This window comes from Lissotriton helveticus, chromosome 12 (assembly GCF_964261635.1).
Source record: "Lissotriton helveticus chromosome 12, aLisHel1.1, whole genome shotgun sequence".
NCBI classification, from domain to species: Eukaryota; Metazoa; Chordata; class Amphibia; order Caudata; family Salamandridae; genus Lissotriton; species Lissotriton helveticus.
In genome coordinates, this window is record NC_136073.1 from 97,074,048 (window position 1) to 97,092,959 (window position 18,912).

The window sequence follows — 18,912 nt, forward strand, 5'->3', positions numbered from 1 at the left end:
AATACTTTGGCTTTTATGAGGTTGAAGATGATCTGTTCAACAGTAAGATGAATCAGACTTTTATATTTTAATTGTATCAGAATAGTACCTAATGAAATTGATTTGTTATATAATAAAGAGAAAAGCAAGGAGCTGCTGAGAGTTGAACTCACCATCTCCTGTTTACTAGACAGGCGCTTTAACCAGCTAAGCCACAGCACCCCCTTGAGTCTTAACTTTGAAAGACTTTTCTTTATGGTGTTCAAGAGAATATTGCTTTTTCACTTTCATATTCTTTTATAAGTTCACAGACTTCTCTACTCAAACACTTTAGATGAAGACGCTTCACTTATTCAAAAACATCTCTCTAATTTGAAGTTTACCCTATTCATAGAATTTTAAAATATACCTTGCCGAAGAGTGGATTAGTTGAACTCAAAAATAGAGTGATCATACGGCTCTATCATGTTCTTTGTCATTTACTTTTCGATATTTCAGTCAATGCATTCCTATAAAAATCTTCACAATACCAAGTATTTTATTTAATTTTATGATAACTTATTCTAAAGTTCATAGAACCAGACGTTTAATTCCTAAAATGTATTCAATACTTGTTTGATGAAAAATATTCCTAAAGCATGGAGAAAACAGTTAGGTGCTACTGAGATTTGAACTCAGGATTTCCTGTTTACGAGACAGGTGCTTTAACCACTAAGCCACAGCACCAACGTCGATAGCAAAAAATACATAAATAATCTACTGCTGATGATGACATTTTGTTTCCTGCTATAAATTCTTCTTTATATGTACTGTAATCTTAAACACAAAAAGATACTCAATCACTAAACAAGTATTAACATGTTTTAATAAACTGGTACTCTTATAAAACCCAATGTTATTTCTTGAATACATTAAAAAAAAAATCATGAAGGCATTAATATAGCTCAAATCGAGGTAGTAATGTCATCTACGTCTTTCTCATAGATATGTCTTTTTTTATTTTGCAATAACAGTATTTACTCTATAATCTTGAAAATACTTTGGTGTTTATGAGGTTTAAGATGATCTGTTCAACAGAAAGATGAATCAGACTTTTATATTTTAATTGTATCAGAATAGGACCTAATGAAATTGATTTGTTATATAACAAAGAGAAAAGCAAGGTGCTGCTGAGAGTTGAACTCAGGATCTCCTGTTTACTAGACAGGCGCTTTAACCAGCTAAGCCACAGCACCCCCTTGAGTCTTAAATTTGAAAGACTTTTCTTTATGGTGTTCAAGAGAATATTGCTTTTTCACTTTCATATTCTTTTATAAGTTCACAGACTTCTCTACTCAAACACTTTAGATGAAGACGCTTCACTTATTCAAAAACACCTCTCTAATTTGAAGTTTACCCTATTCATAGAATTTTAAAATATACCTTGCCGAAGAGTGGATTAGTTGAACTCAACAATAGAGTGATCATACGGCTCTATCTTGTTCTTTGTCATTTACTTTTCGATATTTCAGTCAATGCATTCCTATAAAAATCTTCACAATACCAAGTATTTTATTTCATTTTATGATAACTTATTCTAAAGTTCATAGAACCAGACGTTTAATTCTTAAAATGTATTCAATACTCGTTTGATGAAAAATATTCCTAAAGCATGGAGAAAACAGTTAGGTGCTATTGAGATTTGAACTCAGGATTTCCTGTTTACGAGACAGGCGCTTTAACCACTAAGCCACAGCACCAACGTCAATAGCAAAAAATACATAAATAATCTACTGCTGATGATGAAATTTTGTTTCCTGCTATAAATTCTTCTTTATATGTACTGTAATCTTAAACACAAAAAGATACTCAATCACTAAACAAGTATTAATATGTTTTAATAAACAGGTACTCTTATAAAACCCAATGTTATTTCTTGAATACATTATATTTTTTTTTCATGAAGGCATTAATATAGCTCAAATCGAGGTAGTAATGTCATATACGTCTTTCTCATAGATATGTCTTTTTTTTTTTGCAACAACAGTATTCACTCTATAATCTTGAAAATACTTTGGTTTTTATGAGGTTTAAGATGATCTGTTCAACAGTAAGATGAATCAGACTTTTATATTTTAATTGTATCAGAATAGGACCTAATGAAATTGATTTGTTATATAACAAGGAGAAAAGCAAGGCGCTGCTGAGAGTTGAACTCAGGATCTCCTGTTTACTAGACAGGTGCTTTAACCAGCTAAGCCGCAGCACCCCCTTGAGTCTTTACTTTGAAAGACTTTTCTTTATGGTGTTCAAGAGAATATTGCTTTTTCACTTTCATATTCTTTTATCAGTTCACAGACTTCTCTACTCAAACACTTTAGATGAAGAAGCTTCACTTATTCCAAAACACCTCTCCAATTTGAAGTTTACCCTATTCATAGAATTTTTAAATATACCTTGCCGAAGAGTGGATTAGTTGAACTCAACAATAGAGTGATCATACGGCTCTATCTTGTTCTTTGTTATTTACTTTTCGATATTTCAGTCAATGCATGCCTATAAAAATCTTCACAATGCCAAGTATTTTATTTCATTTTATGATAACTTATTCTAAAGTTCATAGAACCAGACGTTTATTCTTAAATTGTATTAAACATTTGTTTGATGAAAAATATTCCTAAAGCATGGAGAAAACAGATAGGTGCTGCTGAGATTTGAACTCAGCATTTCCTGTTTACGAGACAGGCGCTTTAACCACTAAGCCACACCACCAACGTCAATAACAAAAAAATACATAAATAATCTATTGTTGATGATGAAATTTTGTTTCCTGCTATAAATTCTCCTTTGCATGTACTGTAACCCTAAACACAAAAAGATACTCAATCACTAAACAAGTATTATTATGTTTTAATAAACAGGTACTCTTATAAAACCCAATGTTATTTCTTGAATACATTACATTTTTTTGTCATGAAGGCATTAATATAGCTGAAATCGAGGTAGTAATGTCATCTACGTCTTTCTCATAGATATGTCTTATTTTATTTTGCAATAACAGTATTCACTCTATAATCTTGAAAATACTTTGGCTTTTATGAGGTTGAAGATGATCTGTTCAACAGTAAGATGAATCCGGCTTTTATATTTTAATTGTATCAGAACAGTACCTAATGAAATTGATTTGTTATATAATAAAGAGAAAAGCAAGGCGCTGCTGAGAGTTGAACTCAGGATCTCCTGTTTACTAGACAGGTGCTTTAACCAGCTAAGCCACAGCACCCTCTTGAGTCTTTACTTTGAAAGACTTTTCTTTATGGTGTTCAAGAGAATATTGCTTTTTCACTTTCATATTCTTTTATAAGTTCACAGACTTCTCTACTCAAACACTTTAGATGAAGAAGCTTCACTTATTCAAAAACACCTCTCTAATTTGAAGTTTACCCTATTCATAGAATTTTTAAATATACCTTGCCGAAGAGTGGATTAGTTGAACTCAACAATAGAGTGATCATATGGCTCTATCTTGTTCTTTGTTATTTACTTTTCGATATTTCAGTCAATGCATTCCTATAAAAATCTTCACAATGCCAAGTATTTTATTTCATTTTATGATAACTTATTCTAAAGTTCATAGAACCAGACGTTTATTCTTAAATTGTATTAAACATTTGTTTGATGAAAAATATTCCTAAAGCATGGAGAAAACAGATAGGTGCTGCTGAGATTTGAACTCAGCATTTCCTGTTTACGAGACAGGCGCTTTAACCACTAAGCCACACCACCAACGTCAATAACAAAAAAATACATAAATAATCTATTGTTGATGATGAAATTTTGTTTCCTGCTATAAATTCTTCTTTATATGTACTGTAATCTTAAACACAAAAAGATACTCAATTACTAAACAAGTATTAATGTGTTTTAATAAACTGGTACTCTTATAAAACCCAATGGTATTTCTTGAATACATTACATTTTTTTTTTCATGAAGGCATTAATATAGCTCAAATCGAGGTAGTAATGTCATCTACGTCTTTCTCATAGATATGTCTTTTTTTATTTTGCAATAACAGTATTTACTCTATAATCTTGAAAATACTTTGGTTTTTATGAGGTTTAACTGATCTGTACAACAGAAAGATGAATCAGACTTTTATATTTTAATTGTATCAGAATAGGACCTAATGAAATTGATTTGTTATATAACAAAGAGAAAAGCAAGGCGCTGCTGAGAGTTGAACTCAGGATCTCTTGTTTACTAGACAGGCGCTTTAACCAGCTAAGCCACAGCACCCCCTTGAGTCTTAACTTTGAAAGACTTTTCTTTATGGTGTTCAAGAGAATATTGCTTTTTCACTTTCATATTCTTTTATAAGTTCACAGACTTCTCTACTCAAACACTTTAGATGAAGACGCTTCACTTATTCAAAAACACCTCTCTAATTTGAAGTTTACCCTATTCATAGAATTTTAAAATATACCTTGCCGAAGAGTGGATTAGTTGAACTCAACAATAGAGTGATCATACGGCTCTATCTTGTTCTTTGTCATTTACTTTTCGATATTTCAGTCAATGCATTCCTATAAAAATCTTCACAATACCAAGTATTTTATTTCATTTTATGATAACTTATTCTAATTTTCATAGAACCAGAAGTTTAATTCTTAAAATGTATTTAACACTTGTTTGATGAAAAATATTCCTAAAGCATGGAGAAAACAGTTAGGTGCTACTGAGATTTGAACTCAGGATTTCCTGTTTACGAGACAGGCGCTTTAACCACTAAGCCACAGCACCAGCGTCAATAACAAAAAATACATAAATAATCTATTGTTGATGATGAAATTTTGTTTCCTGCTATAAATTCTTCTTTATATGTACTGTAACCCTAAACACAAAAAGATACTCAATCACTAAACAAGTATTATTATGTTTTAATAAACAGGTACTCTGGAAAGGGGCGACCATTCGGTCCCCCCGAACGTATGGTGGAGTACCACGATCCCCCCGGGAAGCCATCTTGGGCGGGAGGCGAGTCTCGGCTGGTATGCCCGAAGCGGCGTAGCCGGGGCGCGCCTTTTCCCGCCCTGGAGTGGGTTGTCCTAGACACTGACGCACTCGGCCACGCCCTCGGGGGCGGGCGAGGGCGGGTTGACGCCCGCCCCGAAGACGGATAAAAGAAGCAACAAGCCAGGAAAACATCCTCTTGTTCCTGTGCTCTGAAGCTGCACCTCCCCACTGCACGTGAGCTCCGGACGGAACGAAGAGCCAATTTTGAGTGTTGTAATCTTTCTTTTTGTCTTACAGATATCCCGTCTGGGAATGCCTAAGAAAGTCGGAAAGCGGGTCAGTACCGATGAGATGCTCCGCATGCTCATGAAGGAGGTAGCCGATTTGAAGAAGCAGATGGCGGCTAAGAACGGGGAGGGAGGACCGAAACGGCCTTTGCCGGGAGTAGTCCCCGGTGGGAGAGGCAAGAGGTCCAGAAAGGGGGCGCTTGGGGGTGAAACTCCGGTCCCTGATACCCCACTTGAGGAGCCAACCCCGGTGCCGAAGGGGGGGAATCCGATCCCCGTGGTGGTCACCCCCGTGACCAGGGAAGATATGCCTCCCGAGTTAGCGGCACAATTGGCAGCGTGGTTGGGAAAAGATAACGAGGGCACCATGGCTGACGACGCCCGGGCAGTAATGAGACAACTGCGGGAATCTAGGGAGGCTGCGAAGACACCAGCTTCTGTTATTCCGCCAGTTACGGCAGCGGAAAATACAACGGGCCCAGTTTCGGTGGCAAATGCAGCTTCTAGTTCAGGTAAGCGGCCATTGCCGATCGCGGGGGAAGGGTCCGTACCTTCACGAAGGGAGAAGGTGGCTCAGCATGTTCCACTGGAAATCAAGGAAAAGATTTGGGCTAATAAGTATGTTAATATTTTTTCTTTGCTTACCGACCATTACGAGATGGAGCATGTTAAGAGCCAAAAGGAGCTCATGCATCCGAGTGTTTGGCGCGCAAAAATGGCCGCCTTTAAGGTTGACGAAAACATTGGTACTTGGGGCAGAGCGTGGGGCATTTTTACCTCCATCATGGGTGAGCGCAGGCCCGAGTTGCTGACCGAGTTGCCTATTTATCAATCGCGTATCATGGAGTACTCCGTGGCGTATGGGGGCAATCAGTGGTTTTGCTATGACAATATTTTTAGAAAAGCTAAGGAACATGACCCAGTTTTGACTTGGGATTGTTACGACTCCGTGTCATGGCAAAAAATGGAGAGTACTGGAATGTTAAAAGTACCATTGTCAGGAAGTAGCGGGGGTGAATCTTCCCGCCAATACTCTGGGACATCCTTTCGGACGGGTGCAGGTACGAGTACCACTCGAAGATGAGTGGCAACGCAGGTAAAAGGGGGATCTGTTGGAATTTTAACAGAGGTAAATGTACGAGGCCCCAGGGGTCATGCAAGTTCAGACATGAATGTGGGGGGTGTGGGCAGCCATCCCATCCTGAGTCCATGTGCAGAGCCAAAACGGGTGATAACGGTGGTAAGGGAAGCGCCAAACAGGTCTGAAATAGTCCGAGGGGCGACTTTACCTACTCCGATTGATACCATGGCAATGATTCCTTGGCTCAGTAAATACCCGGATCATGCTTCCGCTGGGGTGTTGCGGAACGGGTTTTCATATGGTTTCCGCATCCCAGTGGGGGATTTTCAGGGTGTAGCTAACTGTACGAATCAACTATCGGTCTTACAGCATTCGGCTGTAGTACAGGCAAAGATTGGGAAGGAGGTGACTCGAGGTCGTGTCGCCGGTCCATTTGACTTGCCACCGGTTGATAATTTTGTTTGTTCCCCTCTAGGGGTGGTCCCCAAGAAGGACCCGGGTGAGTTTCGGCTGATACATAACTTGTCAGCCCCACGTGGTCTTTCCGTGAATGATGCGATAGACCCGGAAGTGTGTTCGGTGCGGTACGCATCTTTCGATGAGGCCGTCGCCATGTTGCATCGCCTGGGGCCCGGGGCGCTGATGGCAAAATCAGACATCGAGTCAGCGTTCCGGTTGCTCCCGGTACATCCAGACGATCAGCGTCTCCTTGGTTTTAGGTTTCAGGGTCGCTATTACATGGACAGATGTATGCCAATGGGATGTTCTATATCTTGTGCCTATTTTGAAATGTTCAGTTGTTTTTTGCAATGGGTCTTCACAAAGAAGACGGGTTTTCAACATGTTATGCATTATCTCGATGATTTTTTGTTCTTGGGGGCAGCCGGGGATCCGGAATGTGGACAGGCTTTAAATGATTTTTGTGTCTTGATGAACCAATTTGGTGTGCCATTGGCGCCAGGTAAGACCGTGGGTCCCTCGACTTCCCTTGAGTTTCTGGGGATCGAGCTCGACTCGGTAGAGGGTTGTTTTCGACTACCAAGAGAAAAGGTTTTGAAATTCAGTGCATCCCTTGAAACATGTATCAGTGAGACTAAAGTAAAACTGCATCAATTACAACAAGTGGTGGGCCAGTTGAATTTTGCCCTGAGAGTAATGCCGATGGCCCGCCCCTTTTCCCGCTCGATTGCACAAGCCATGGTCGGCCTGAAGGAGGGTCATCACCGCACGAGGCTCTCGGCAGAGGTTCGCCAGGACATGCGCATTTGGTTGGCATTTCTGGCGGATTTCAATGGTCGAATTGTCTGGATAAAACCGGCGGTGTCCTCTGAGGAGCTGGGGCTGTGGACAGATTCGGCGGGGAGTATAGGTTTTGGCGCCATATTCGGCACACAATGGACAGCTCAAAAATGGCCGTCATGGTGGCATGAGGGCGGATTGACGAGGAACATTGCTTTTCTCGAACTTTTCCCTATTTTGGTGGCCCTAAAAACTTGGCCTGAGGGGTTCCGGGATCAGTCTGTGGTGTTTTGGTCTGACAACATGACCGTGGTAGAGTGTATCAATAGTCAGGCAGCACGTTGCAAATGGATGCTGAGACTGCTTAAAGAAATTGTGTTATTGTGCATGCAGTTGAATGTGCTCTTTAGGGCAAGACATGTCCCGGGGGTATTGAACCAAGCGGCTGATGCGCTTTCTCGTTTCCGTATGCAGGCCTTCTGGGGTTTTCTGCCCGCAGCGGACCCGGTGGCAGCACCCTTTCCCGAAGCTCTCTGGTCTCTCGGTGCCCCGAACTACAAAACCTCGTGGGAGAGAGTTTAGCGCCCAGGACAAGGAAGGCATACGAAGGGGCGTTCCGTTCCTATTGGTCCTTTTTGGGTTCTGCTAGGGGGGAGCTTTGGGGCCAGGAGGAGCTTGTCGTTAAATTTTTGCTGTCTTTACATCAGGCAGGCAAATCAGTAGCTACGGCCCAGAGGCATCGGGCCGCCATTTTCTTTATGGCAAGGGCTCATGGGATCCAGGACCCAACAGCGTCTTTCGTGGTACGGAAAGCGCTACGGGGGTGGCAACGCCTAGAGGGTCTCAAAGCAGATGAGAGGCGCCCGATAGGTCTGGATAGGTTGGCCCTGTTATTTTCCGTACTCCCGGCAACGTGTTCATCACAGTATGAGACAGTGTTATTCCGAGCCGCTTTTGCGCTAGCATTCCATGGGGCTATGCGGGTAAGCGAACTAGTGGCGAGGAACAAGCGGGATACGATGGGGGGATTGTGCCAAGAGCACGTTCAGGTCAAGGGGGAGACAATGACTGTCTCGTTTGTCAGGTCCAAGACCGATCAGGGTGCGTTTGGGGACTGCATAATTATACAGAGGATTCCCGGGTCCCCCATGTGCCCTGTGGTTTGCGTAGAGGAATATTTAGCGCAGAGAGTGGCATCATGGGGGGGGACCTTTTTGAGACACGCTGACACCACCCCACTGACAAGGTTTCAGTTCCAGCGGGTGCTTGCGATGTCGATTTCGGCCGCGGGCTTGAACCCCGGCGAGTTTGGGACCCATTCTTTTCGGATAGGGGCTGCTACAGAGGCTACAGCCAGGGGTCTGGGTGTAGAAGAAGTAAAACGTGTAGGGCGTTGGTCCTCGAACTGTTATAAAAGGTATGTGCGCTTGCACATGTTATGAAGCTGTAATGATGTACTCACGCTTCTTGTTTTGTTTGGTTTTTCAGTTGCGCAAGCCTACGAGGCGGGGCGGACAGTGCAGTCGACCCGACACATGGGGACCAGCGGTCAGACATCACCGGCTGGGAAAAAGGAGGTGTGGGTCGTGGGCCACTCATACGTGAGGCGTGCCGCGGACGTATTCAAAGCAGGTGACATGATTCACGTGGCTGGGGAATACGGGTACAGTGTGTCCTTCTACGGAAAGGGCGGGCTCTGTATTGACCAGTTTCAATCCTTTTTCGAGGGTTTGTTAGGGCGGACAAGGTCACCGCCGTCTATAATCATAGTCCATCTTGGGGGCAACGATTTGGTGGCCACTGGTAGACGACTTCTTCTTGAGGCAATGCTTTCCACAGTAAGTTGGTTGGCAAGGAGAGTTCCAGGGTGCACAATTGCATGGTCCCACATGATTCCACGAAAAGTGTGGCGGGGGGCTATTTCTGTTTCTGCTCTGAATCATTCAGTAAGGAAAATGAATAACAAAGTGAGTAGATTGTTCCGTTCAGGTACTCTGCATTCTGTCTCGCATGGTTGTATCAGAGGGGACAGTATGTATTTGGGGGACGGTGTTCATTTGTCCCGGGTGGGGAATGAGTTACTCATAGAAGACCTCATAGCTTGGTTAAAGAGTTTATAACATGACCTTTAGGCAGGAGTTGTTGTGGGGGGTCCGGATAGCCGGTCAACTATCCGGCCTGTGGCGGTAAGGTCATGATCGGTGAGCAGTAATTGGAAGATCCCTATGGGGGGGCGTCACCCATTACGGATGGGAGCGCTCGGGGGAGGTGGCCATTGGCCCCTCAACGGGGAGGCGGTCCCGTCTAAGGATAGGCCGCCGGAAGGAAAGGAAAGGTGGTCAAGGCCCCTTCCTGGATAGGAGGGGCTACGGGCCCTCCTGGGGAATTTCCCGGGGCCAGGACATCTGCGACGGCAGATGGGTAAGTTGTGTGGGGTTCGGGAGGGGGTTTACGCTACCTCTTAGACACCTCACACGAGTCCTCGGACGACCGTTAAATGGCGTCGAGTTCATTGGGGCCCCCGTCAAGTCCAAGGGAAATTGGTAGATGCACTTGAGGTACGCCTCTGTGCGGTTGGTCCTCTCACAAGTGAGGGTTGTATTTATGGTTTAGGGATCTGACACCGGTTACGACCTTGCCGTTGGCCCTTAACGTTAGGATGTACAATTTCAAGTCAAATGTTTTGTAGGATGTTGGATCGGCTAGGAGAATCTTTGTATTAGAGATCTGTGAAGGTTAGCCAAACATCGTAATGTGGAAATGAAATTGTACATAATATGAAACTGTTATTTTAATGTTTTGATTTTGTTTCATATTTTAATAAATACGGCCGGGAGGGTCACTCCCTCCCGCCTTCCAAAAGTCAGAACCGTTTCGGTTTCCCATCCTTGGGGATTGTGTCGAGAGGGGGTGGCGGGTATCTCAGCCATATGGAAAGGGGCGACCATTCGGTCCCCCCGAACGTATGGTGGAGTACCACGATCCCCCCGGGAAGCCATCTTGGGCGGGAGGCGAGTCTCGGCTGGTATGCCCGAAGCGGCGTAGCCGGGGCGCGCCTTTTCCCGCCCTGGAGTGGGTTGTCCTAGACACTGACGCACTCGGCCACGCCCTCGGGGGCGGGCGAGGGCGGGTTGACGCCCGCCCCGAAGACGGATAAAAGAAGCAACAAGCCAGGAAAACATCCTCTTGTTCCTGTGCTCTGAAGCTGCACCTCCCCACTGCACGTGAGCTCCGGACGGAACGAAGAGGCAATTTTGACCCACCCACCAGCCCCTGAGGACAGCTAGTTGTTTTGAAATAAAGTTTTGATGTGGTAACCCTATTTTCTTACAGGTTGTGACGATTGTCGTGATAATTTTTGAGTATGCAATAAAGATGGTCACTTCCAGTATGTTGTGCAAATAAAGGATTTTGCAGTGGTGTTGATCAGTAATCATGCTTTTAATAGGCTAGAATTCTTTCGTGATTTAGTAATTTAGGTAGATTTGTCGTATTTATTGTCAGGCGGTAAGGTCATGATCGGTGAGCAGTAATTGGAAGATCCCTATGGGGGGGCGTCACCCATTACGGATGGGAGCGCTCGGGGGAGGTGGCCATTGGCCCCTCAACGGGGAGGCGGTCCCGTCTAAGGATAGGCCGCCGGAAGGAAAGGAAAGGTGGTCAAGGCCCCTTCCTGGATAGGAGGGGCTACGGGCCCTCCTGGGGAATTTCCCGGGGCCAGGACATCTGCGACGGCAGATGGGTAAGTTGTGTGGGGTTCGGGAGGGGGTTTACGCTACCTCTTAGACACCTCACACGAGTCCTCGGAGGACCGTTAAATGGCGTAGAGTTCATTGGGGCCCCCGTCAAGTCCAAGGGAAATTGGTAGATGCACTTGAGGTACGCCTCTGTGCGGTTGGTCCTCTCACAAGTGAGGGTTGTATTTATGGTTTAGGGATCTGACACCGGTTACGACCTTGCCGTTGGCCCTTAACGTTAGGATGTACAATTTCAAGTCAAATGTTTTGTAGGATGTTGGATCGGCTAGGAGAATCTTTGTATTAGAGATCTGTGAAGGTTAGCCAAACATCGTAATGTGGAAATGAAATTGTACATAATATGAAACTGTTATTTTAATGTTTTGATTTTGTTTCATATTTTAATAAATACGGCCGGGAGGGTCACTCCCTCCCGCCTTCCAAAAGTCAGAACCGTTTCGGTTTCCCATCCTTGGGGATTGTGTCGAGAGGGGGTGGCGGGTATCTCAGCCATATTATAAAACCCAATGTTATCTCTTGAATACATTACATTTTTTTTTTCATGAAGGCATTAATATAGCTCAAATCGAGGTAGTAATGTCATCTACGTCTTTCTCATACATATGTCTTTTTTTATTTTGCAATAACAGTACTCACTTTATAATCTTGAAAATACTTTGGCTTTTATGAGGTTGAAGATGATCTGTTCAACAGTAAGATGAATCAGACTTTTATATTTTAATTGTATCAGAATAGTACCTAATGAAATTGATTTGTTATATAATAAAGAGAAAAGCAAGGCGCTGCTGAGAGTTGAACTCAGCATCTCCTGTTTACTAGACAGGCGCTTTAACCAGCTAAGCCACAGCACCCCCTTGAGTCTTAACTTTGAAAGACTTTTCTTTATGGTGTTCAAGAGAATATTGCTTTTTCACTTTCATATTCTTTTATAAGTTCACAGACTTCTCTACTCAAACACTTTAGATGAAGACGCTTCACTTATTCAAAAACACCTCTCTAATTTGAAGTTTACCCTATTCATAGAATTTTAAAATATACCTTGCCAAATAGTGGATTAGTTGAACTCAACAATAGAGTGATCATACGGCTCTATCTTGTTCTTTGTCATTTACTTTTCGATATTTCAGTCAATGCATTCCTATAAAAATCTTCACAATGCCAAGTATTTTATTTCATTTTATGATAACTTATTCTAAAGTTCATAGAACCAGACGTTTATTCTTAAATTGTATTCAACATTTGTTTGATGAAAAATATTCCTAAAGCATGGAGAAAACAGTTAGGTGCTGCTGAGATTTGAACTCAGCATTTCCTGTTTACGAGACAGGCGCTTTAACCACTAAGCCACAGCACCAACGTCAATAACAAAAAATACATAAATAATCTATTGTTGATGATGAAATTTTGTTTCCTGCTATAAATTCTTCTTTATATGTACTGTAACCCTAAACACAAAAAGATACTCAATCATTAAACAAGTATTATTATGTTTTAATAAACAGGTACTCTTATAAAACCCAATGTTATTTCTTGAATACATTACATTTTTTTTCATGAAGGCATTAATATAGCTCAAATCGAGGTAGTAATGTCATCTACGTCTTTCTCATAGATATGTCTTATTTTATTTTGCAATAACAGTATTCACTCTATAATCTTGAAAATACTTTGGCTTTTATGAGGTTGAAGATGATCTGTTCAACAGTAAGATGAATCCGACTTTTATATTTTAATTGTATCAGAATAGTACCTAATGAAATTGATTTGTTATATAATAAAGAGAAAAGCAAGGCGCTGCTGAGAGTTGAACTCAGGATCTCCTGTTTACTAGACAGGTGCTTTAACCAGCTAAGCCACAGCACCCCCTTGAGTCTTAACTTTGAAAGACTTTTCTTTATGGTGTTCAAGAGAATATTGCTTTTTCACTTTCATATTCTTTTATAAGTTCACAGACTTCTCTACTCAAACACTTTAGATGAAGACGCTTCACTTATTCAAAAACACCTCTCTAATTTGAAGTTTTCCCTATTCATAGAATTTTAAAATATACCTTGCCGAAAAGTGGATTAGTTGAACTCAACAATAGAGTGATCATACGGCTCTATCTTGTTCTTTGTCATTTACTTTTCGATATTTCAGTAAATGCATTCCTATAAAAATCTTCACAATACCAAGTATTTTATTTCATTTTATGATAACTTATTCTAATTTTCATAGAACCAGACGTTTATTCTTAAATTGTATTCAACATTTGTTTGATGAAAGATATTCCTAAAGCATGGAGAAAACAGTTAGGTGCTGCTGAGATTTGAACTCAGAATTTCCTGTTTACGAGACAGGCGCTTTAACCACTAAGCCACAGCACCAACGTCAATAACAAAAAATACATAAATAATCAATTGTTGATGATGAAATTTTGTTTCCTGCTATAAATTCTTCTTTATATGTACTGTAATCTTAAACACAAAAAGATACTCAATCACTAAACAAGTATTAATATGTTTTAATAAACTGGTACTCTTATAAAACCCAATGTTATTTCTTGAATACATTACATTTTTTTTCATGAAGGCATTAATATAGCTCAAATCGAGGTAGTAATGTCATCTACGTCTTTCTCATAGATATGTCTTTTTTTATTTTGCAATAACAGTATTTACTCTATAATCTTGAAAATACTTTGGTTTTTATGAGGTTTAAGATGATCTGTTCAACAGAAAGATGAATCAGACTTTTATATTTTAATTGTATCAGAATAGGACCTAATGAAATTGGAAACCAGCTAAGCCACAGCACCCCCTTGAGTCTTAACTTTGAAAGACTTTTCTTTATGGTGTTCAAGAGAATATTGCTTTTTCACTTTCATATTCTTTTATAAGTTCACAGACTTCTCTACTCAAACACTTTAGATGAAGACGCTTCACTTATTCAAAAACACCTCTCTAATTTGAAGTTTACCCTATTCATAGAAGTTTAAAATATACCTTGCCGAAGAGTGGATTAGTTGAACTCAACAATAGAGTGATCATACGGCTCTATCTTGTTCTTTGTCATTTACTTTTCGATATTTCAGTCAATGTATTCCTATAAAAATCTTCACAATACCAAGTATTTTATTTCATTTTATGATAACTTATTCTAATTTTCATAGAACCAGACGTTTAATTCTTAAAATGTATTTAACACTTGTTTGATGAAAAATATTCCTAAAGCATGGAGAAAACAGTTAGGTGCTACTGAGATTTGAACTCAGGATTTCCTGTTTACGAGACAGGCGCTTTAACCACTAAGCCACAGCACCAACGTCAATAACAAAAAATACATAAATAATCTATTGTTGATGATGAAATTTTGTTTCCTGCTATAAATTCTCCTTTGTATGTACTGTAACCCTAAACACAAAAAGATACTCAATCACTAAACAAGTATTATTATGTTTTAATAAACAGGTACTCTTATAAAACCCAATGTTATTTCTTGAATACATTACATTTTTTTTCATGAAGGCATTAATATAGCTGAAATCGAGGTAGTAATGTCATCTACGTCTTTCTCATAGATATTTCTTATTTTATTTTGCAATAACAGTATTCACTCTATAATCTTGAAAATACTTTGGCTTTTATGAGGTTGAAGATGATCTGTTCAACAGTAAGATGAATCCGACTTTTATATTTTAATTGTATCAGAATAGTATCTAATGAAATTGATTTGTTATATAATAAAGAGAAAAGCAAGGCTCTGCTGAGAGTTGAACTCAGGATCTCCTGTTTACTAGACAGGTGCTTTAACCAGCTAAGCCACAGCACCCCCTTGAGTCTTAACTTTGAAAGACTTTTCTTTATTGTGTTCAAGAGAATATTGCTTTTTCACTTTCATATTCTTTTATAAGTTCACAGACTTCTCTACTCAAACACTTTAGATGAAGACGCTTCACTTATTCAAAAACACCTCTCTAATTTGAAGTTTTCCCTATTCATAGAATTTTAAAATATACCTTGCCGAAGAGTGGATTAGTTGTACTCAACAATAGAGTGATCATACGGCTCTATCTTGTTCTTTGTAATTTACTTTTCGATATTTCAGTCAATGCATTCCTATAAAAATCTTCACAATACCAAGTATTTTATTTCATTTTATGATAACTTATTCTAATTTTCATAGAACCAGATGTTTAATTCTTAAAATGCATTTAACACTTGTTTGATGAAAAATATTCCTAAAGCATGGAGAAAACAGTTAGGTGCTACTGAGATTTGAACTCAGGATTTCCTGTTTACGAGACAGGCGCTTTAACCACTAAGCCACAGCACCAACGTCAATAACAAAAAATACATAAATAATCTATTGTTGATGATGAAATTTTGTTTCCTGCTATAAATTCTTCTTTATATGTACTGTAACCCTAAACACAAAAAGATACTCAATCACTAAACAAGTATTATTATGTTTTAATAAACAGGTACTCTTATAAAACCCAATGTTATTTCTTGAATACATTACATTTTTTTTCATGAAGGCATTAATATAGCTCAAATCGAGGTAGTAATGTCATCTACGTCTTTCTCATAGATATGTCTTATTTTATTTTGCAATAACAGTATTCACTCTATAATCTTGAAAATACTTTGGCTTTTATGAGGTTGAAGATTATCTGTTCAACAGTAAGATGAATCCGACTATTATATTTTAATTGTATCAGAATAGTACCTAATGAAATTGATTTGTTATATAATAAAGAGAAAAGCAAAGGCGCTGCTGAGAGTTGAACTCAGGATCTCCTGTTTACTAGACAGGTGCTTTAACCAGCTAAGCCACAGCACCCCCTTGAGTCTTAACTTTGAAAGACTTTTCTTTATGGTGTTCAAGAGAATATTGCTTTTTCACTTTCATATTCTTTTATAAGTTCACAGACTTCTCTACTCAAACACTTTAGATGAAGACGCTTCACTTATTCAAAAACACCTCTCTAATTTGAAGTTTTCCCTATTCATAGAATTTTAAAATATACCTTGCCGAAGAGTGGATTAGTTGAACTCAACAATAGAGTGATCATACGGCTCTATCTTGTTCTTTGTCATTTACTTTTCGATATTTCAGTCAATGCATTTCTATAAAAATCTTCACAATACCAAGTATTTTATTTCATTTTATGATAACTTATTCTAATTTCCATAGAACCAGATGTTTAATTCTTAAAATGCATTTAACACTTGTTTGATGAAAAATATTCCTAAAGCATGGAGAAAACAGTTAGGTGCTACTGAGATTTGAACTCAGCATTTCCTGTTTACGAGACAGGCGCTTTAACCACTAAGCCACAGTACCAACGTCAATAACAAAAAATACATAAATAATCTACTGTTGATGATGAAATTTTGTTTCCTGCTATAAATTCTTCTTTATATGTACTGTAACCCTAAACACAAAAAGATACTCAATCACTAAACAAGTATTATTATGTTTTAATAAACAGGTACTCTTATAAAACCCAATGTTATCTCTTGAATACATTACATTTTTTTTTTTCATGAAGGCATTAATATAGCTCAAATCGAGGTAGTAATGTCATCTACGTCTTTCTCATACATATGTCTTTTTTTTATTTTGCAATAAGAGTATTCACTCTATAATCTTGAAAATACTTTGGCTTTTATGAGGTTGAAGATGATCTGTTCAACAGTAAGATGAATCAGACTTTTATATTTTAATTGTATCAGAATAGTACCTAATGAAATTGATTTGTTATATAATAAAGAGAAAAGCAAGGCGCTGCTGAGAGTTGAACTCAGCATCTCCTGTTTACTAGACAGGCGCTTTAACCAGCTAAGCCACAGCACCCCCTGAGTCTTAACTTTGAAAGACTTTTCTTTATGGTGTTCAAGAGAATATTGCTTTTTCACTTTCATATTCTTTTATAAGTTCACAGACTTCTCTACTCAAACACTTTAGATGAAGACGCTTCACTTATTCAAAAACACCTCTCTAATTTGAAGTTTACCCTATTCATAGAATTTTAAAATATACCTTGCCGAAGAGTGGATTAGTTGAACTCAAAAATAGAGTGATCATACGGCTCTATCATGTTCTTTGTCATTTACTTTTCGATATTTCAGTCAATGCATTCCTATAAAAATCTTCACAATACCAAGTATTTTATTTCATTTTATGATAACTTATTCTAAAGTTCATAGAACCAGACGTTTAATTCCTAAAATGTATTCAATACTTGTTTGATGAAAAATATTCCTAAAGCATGGAGAAAACAGTTAGGTGCTACTGAGATTTGAACTCAGGATTTCCTGTTTACGAGACAGGCGCTTTAACCACTAAGCCACAGCACCAACATCAATAGCAAAAAATACATAAATAATCTACTGCTGATGATGACATTTTGTTTCCTGCTATAAATTCTTCTTTATTTGTACTGTAATCTTAAACACAAAAAGATACTCAATCACTAAACAAGTATTAACATGTTTTAATAAACTGGTACTCTTATAAAACCCAATGTTATTTCTTGAATAAATTAAAAAAAAATTCATGAAGGCATTAATATAGCTCAAATCGAGGTAGTAATGTCATCTACGTCTTTCTCATAGATATGTCTTTTTTTATTTTGCAATAACAGTATTTACTCTATAATCTTGAAAATACTTTGGTTTTTATGAGGTTTAAGATGATCTGTTCAACAGAAAGATGAATCACACTTTTATATTTTAATTGTATCAGAATAGGACCTAATGAAATTGATTTGTTATATAACAAAGAGAAAAGCAAGGCGCTGCTGAGAGTTGAACTCAGGATCTCCTGTTTACTAGACAGTCGCTTTAACCAGCTAAGCCACAGCACCCCCTTGAGTCTTAAATTTGAAAGACTTTTCTTTATGGTGTTCAGGAGAATATTGCTTTTTCACTTTCATATTCTTTTATAAGTTCACAGACTTCTCTACTCAAACACTTTAGATGAAGACGCTTCACTTATTCAAAAACAACTCTCTAATTTGAAGTTTACCCTATTCATAGAATTTTAAAATATACCTTGCCAAAGAGTGGATTAGTTGAACTCAACAATAGAGTGATCATACGGCTCTATCTTGTTCTTTGTCATTTACTTTTCGATATTTCAGTCAATGCATTCCTATAAAAATCTTCACAATACCAAGTATTTTATTTCATTTTATGATAACTTATTCTAAAGTTCATAGAACCAGACGTTTAATTCTTAAAATGTATTCAATACTCGTTTGATGAAAAATATTCCTAAAGCATGGAGAAAACAGTTAGGTGCTATTGAGATTTGAACTCAGGATTTCCTGTTTACGAGACAGGCGCTTTAACCACTAAGCCACAGCACCAACGTCAATAGCAAAAAATACATAAATAATCTACTGCTGATGATGAAATTTTGTTTCCTGCTATAAATTCTTCTTTATATGTACTGTAATCTTAAACACAAAAAGATACTCAATCACTAAACAAGTATTAATATGTTTTAATAAACAGGTACTCTTATAAAACCCAATGTTATTTCTTGAATACATTATATTTTTTTTTTCATGAAGGCATTAATATA

General features: G+C 38.8%; 22 non-coding genes across 22 annotated transcripts; all 22 read right to left on the minus strand.

The window, feature by feature from the left end:
• Positions 1 to 632: 632 nt before the first annotated feature.
• Positions 633 to 705, minus strand: TRNAT-CGU (transfer RNA threonine (anticodon CGU)). Its single transcript has one exon. It is a non-coding gene; the product is annotated as a tRNA-Thr (tRNA).
• Positions 706 to 1,140: 435 nt separating this feature from the next.
• Positions 1,141 to 1,214, minus strand: TRNAT-AGU (transfer RNA threonine (anticodon AGU)). Its single transcript has one exon. It is a non-coding gene; the product is annotated as a tRNA-Thr (tRNA).
• A 431-nt stretch (positions 1,215 to 1,645) lies between these two features.
• Positions 1,646 to 1,718, minus strand: TRNAT-CGU (transfer RNA threonine (anticodon CGU)). The gene has a single exon. It is a non-coding gene; the product is annotated as a tRNA-Thr (tRNA).
• A 435-nt stretch (positions 1,719 to 2,153) lies between these two features.
• Positions 2,154 to 2,227, minus strand: TRNAT-AGU (transfer RNA threonine (anticodon AGU)). Its single transcript has one exon. It is a non-coding gene; the product is annotated as a tRNA-Thr (tRNA).
• Positions 2,228 to 2,657: 430 nt separating this feature from the next.
• On the minus strand, positions 2,658 to 2,730 carry TRNAT-CGU (transfer RNA threonine (anticodon CGU)). The gene has a single exon. It is a non-coding gene; the product is annotated as a tRNA-Thr (tRNA).
• A 437-nt stretch (positions 2,731 to 3,167) lies between these two features.
• Positions 3,168 to 3,241, minus strand: TRNAT-AGU (transfer RNA threonine (anticodon AGU)). The gene has a single exon. It is a non-coding gene; the product is annotated as a tRNA-Thr (tRNA).
• Positions 3,242 to 3,671: 430 nt separating this feature from the next.
• Positions 3,672 to 3,744, minus strand: TRNAT-CGU (transfer RNA threonine (anticodon CGU)). The gene has a single exon. It is a non-coding gene; the product is annotated as a tRNA-Thr (tRNA).
• Positions 3,745 to 4,181: 437 nt separating this feature from the next.
• On the minus strand, positions 4,182 to 4,255 carry TRNAT-AGU (transfer RNA threonine (anticodon AGU)). The gene has a single exon. It is a non-coding gene; the product is annotated as a tRNA-Thr (tRNA).
• A 431-nt stretch (positions 4,256 to 4,686) lies between these two features.
• TRNAT-CGU (transfer RNA threonine (anticodon CGU)) lies at positions 4,687 to 4,759 on the minus strand. The gene has a single exon. It is a non-coding gene; the product is annotated as a tRNA-Thr (tRNA).
• A 7,355-nt stretch (positions 4,760 to 12,114) lies between these two features.
• On the minus strand, positions 12,115 to 12,188 carry TRNAT-AGU (transfer RNA threonine (anticodon AGU)). Its single transcript has one exon. It is a non-coding gene; the product is annotated as a tRNA-Thr (tRNA).
• A 430-nt stretch (positions 12,189 to 12,618) lies between these two features.
• Positions 12,619 to 12,691, minus strand: TRNAT-CGU (transfer RNA threonine (anticodon CGU)). Its single transcript has one exon. It is a non-coding gene; the product is annotated as a tRNA-Thr (tRNA).
• Positions 12,692 to 13,126: 435 nt separating this feature from the next.
• On the minus strand, positions 13,127 to 13,200 carry TRNAT-AGU (transfer RNA threonine (anticodon AGU)). Its single transcript has one exon. It is a non-coding gene; the product is annotated as a tRNA-Thr (tRNA).
• Positions 13,201 to 13,630: 430 nt separating this feature from the next.
• On the minus strand, positions 13,631 to 13,703 carry TRNAT-CGU (transfer RNA threonine (anticodon CGU)). Its single transcript has one exon. It is a non-coding gene; the product is annotated as a tRNA-Thr (tRNA).
• An 862-nt stretch (positions 13,704 to 14,565) lies between these two features.
• TRNAT-CGU (transfer RNA threonine (anticodon CGU)) lies at positions 14,566 to 14,638 on the minus strand. Its single transcript has one exon. It is a non-coding gene; the product is annotated as a tRNA-Thr (tRNA).
• A 435-nt stretch (positions 14,639 to 15,073) lies between these two features.
• On the minus strand, positions 15,074 to 15,147 carry TRNAT-AGU (transfer RNA threonine (anticodon AGU)). The gene has a single exon. It is a non-coding gene; the product is annotated as a tRNA-Thr (tRNA).
• Positions 15,148 to 15,578: 431 nt separating this feature from the next.
• On the minus strand, positions 15,579 to 15,651 carry TRNAT-CGU (transfer RNA threonine (anticodon CGU)). Its single transcript has one exon. It is a non-coding gene; the product is annotated as a tRNA-Thr (tRNA).
• A 436-nt stretch (positions 15,652 to 16,087) lies between these two features.
• On the minus strand, positions 16,088 to 16,161 carry TRNAT-AGU (transfer RNA threonine (anticodon AGU)). The gene has a single exon. It is a non-coding gene; the product is annotated as a tRNA-Thr (tRNA).
• Positions 16,162 to 16,592: 431 nt separating this feature from the next.
• TRNAT-CGU (transfer RNA threonine (anticodon CGU)) lies at positions 16,593 to 16,665 on the minus strand. Its single transcript has one exon. It is a non-coding gene; the product is annotated as a tRNA-Thr (tRNA).
• A 439-nt stretch (positions 16,666 to 17,104) lies between these two features.
• TRNAT-AGU (transfer RNA threonine (anticodon AGU)) lies at positions 17,105 to 17,178 on the minus strand. Its single transcript has one exon. It is a non-coding gene; the product is annotated as a tRNA-Thr (tRNA).
• Positions 17,179 to 17,608: 430 nt separating this feature from the next.
• TRNAT-CGU (transfer RNA threonine (anticodon CGU)) lies at positions 17,609 to 17,681 on the minus strand. Its single transcript has one exon. It is a non-coding gene; the product is annotated as a tRNA-Thr (tRNA).
• A 435-nt stretch (positions 17,682 to 18,116) lies between these two features.
• On the minus strand, positions 18,117 to 18,190 carry TRNAT-AGU (transfer RNA threonine (anticodon AGU)). The gene has a single exon. It is a non-coding gene; the product is annotated as a tRNA-Thr (tRNA).
• Positions 18,191 to 18,621: 431 nt separating this feature from the next.
• TRNAT-CGU (transfer RNA threonine (anticodon CGU)) lies at positions 18,622 to 18,694 on the minus strand. The gene has a single exon. It is a non-coding gene; the product is annotated as a tRNA-Thr (tRNA).
• Positions 18,695 to 18,912: the final 218 nt, after the last annotated feature.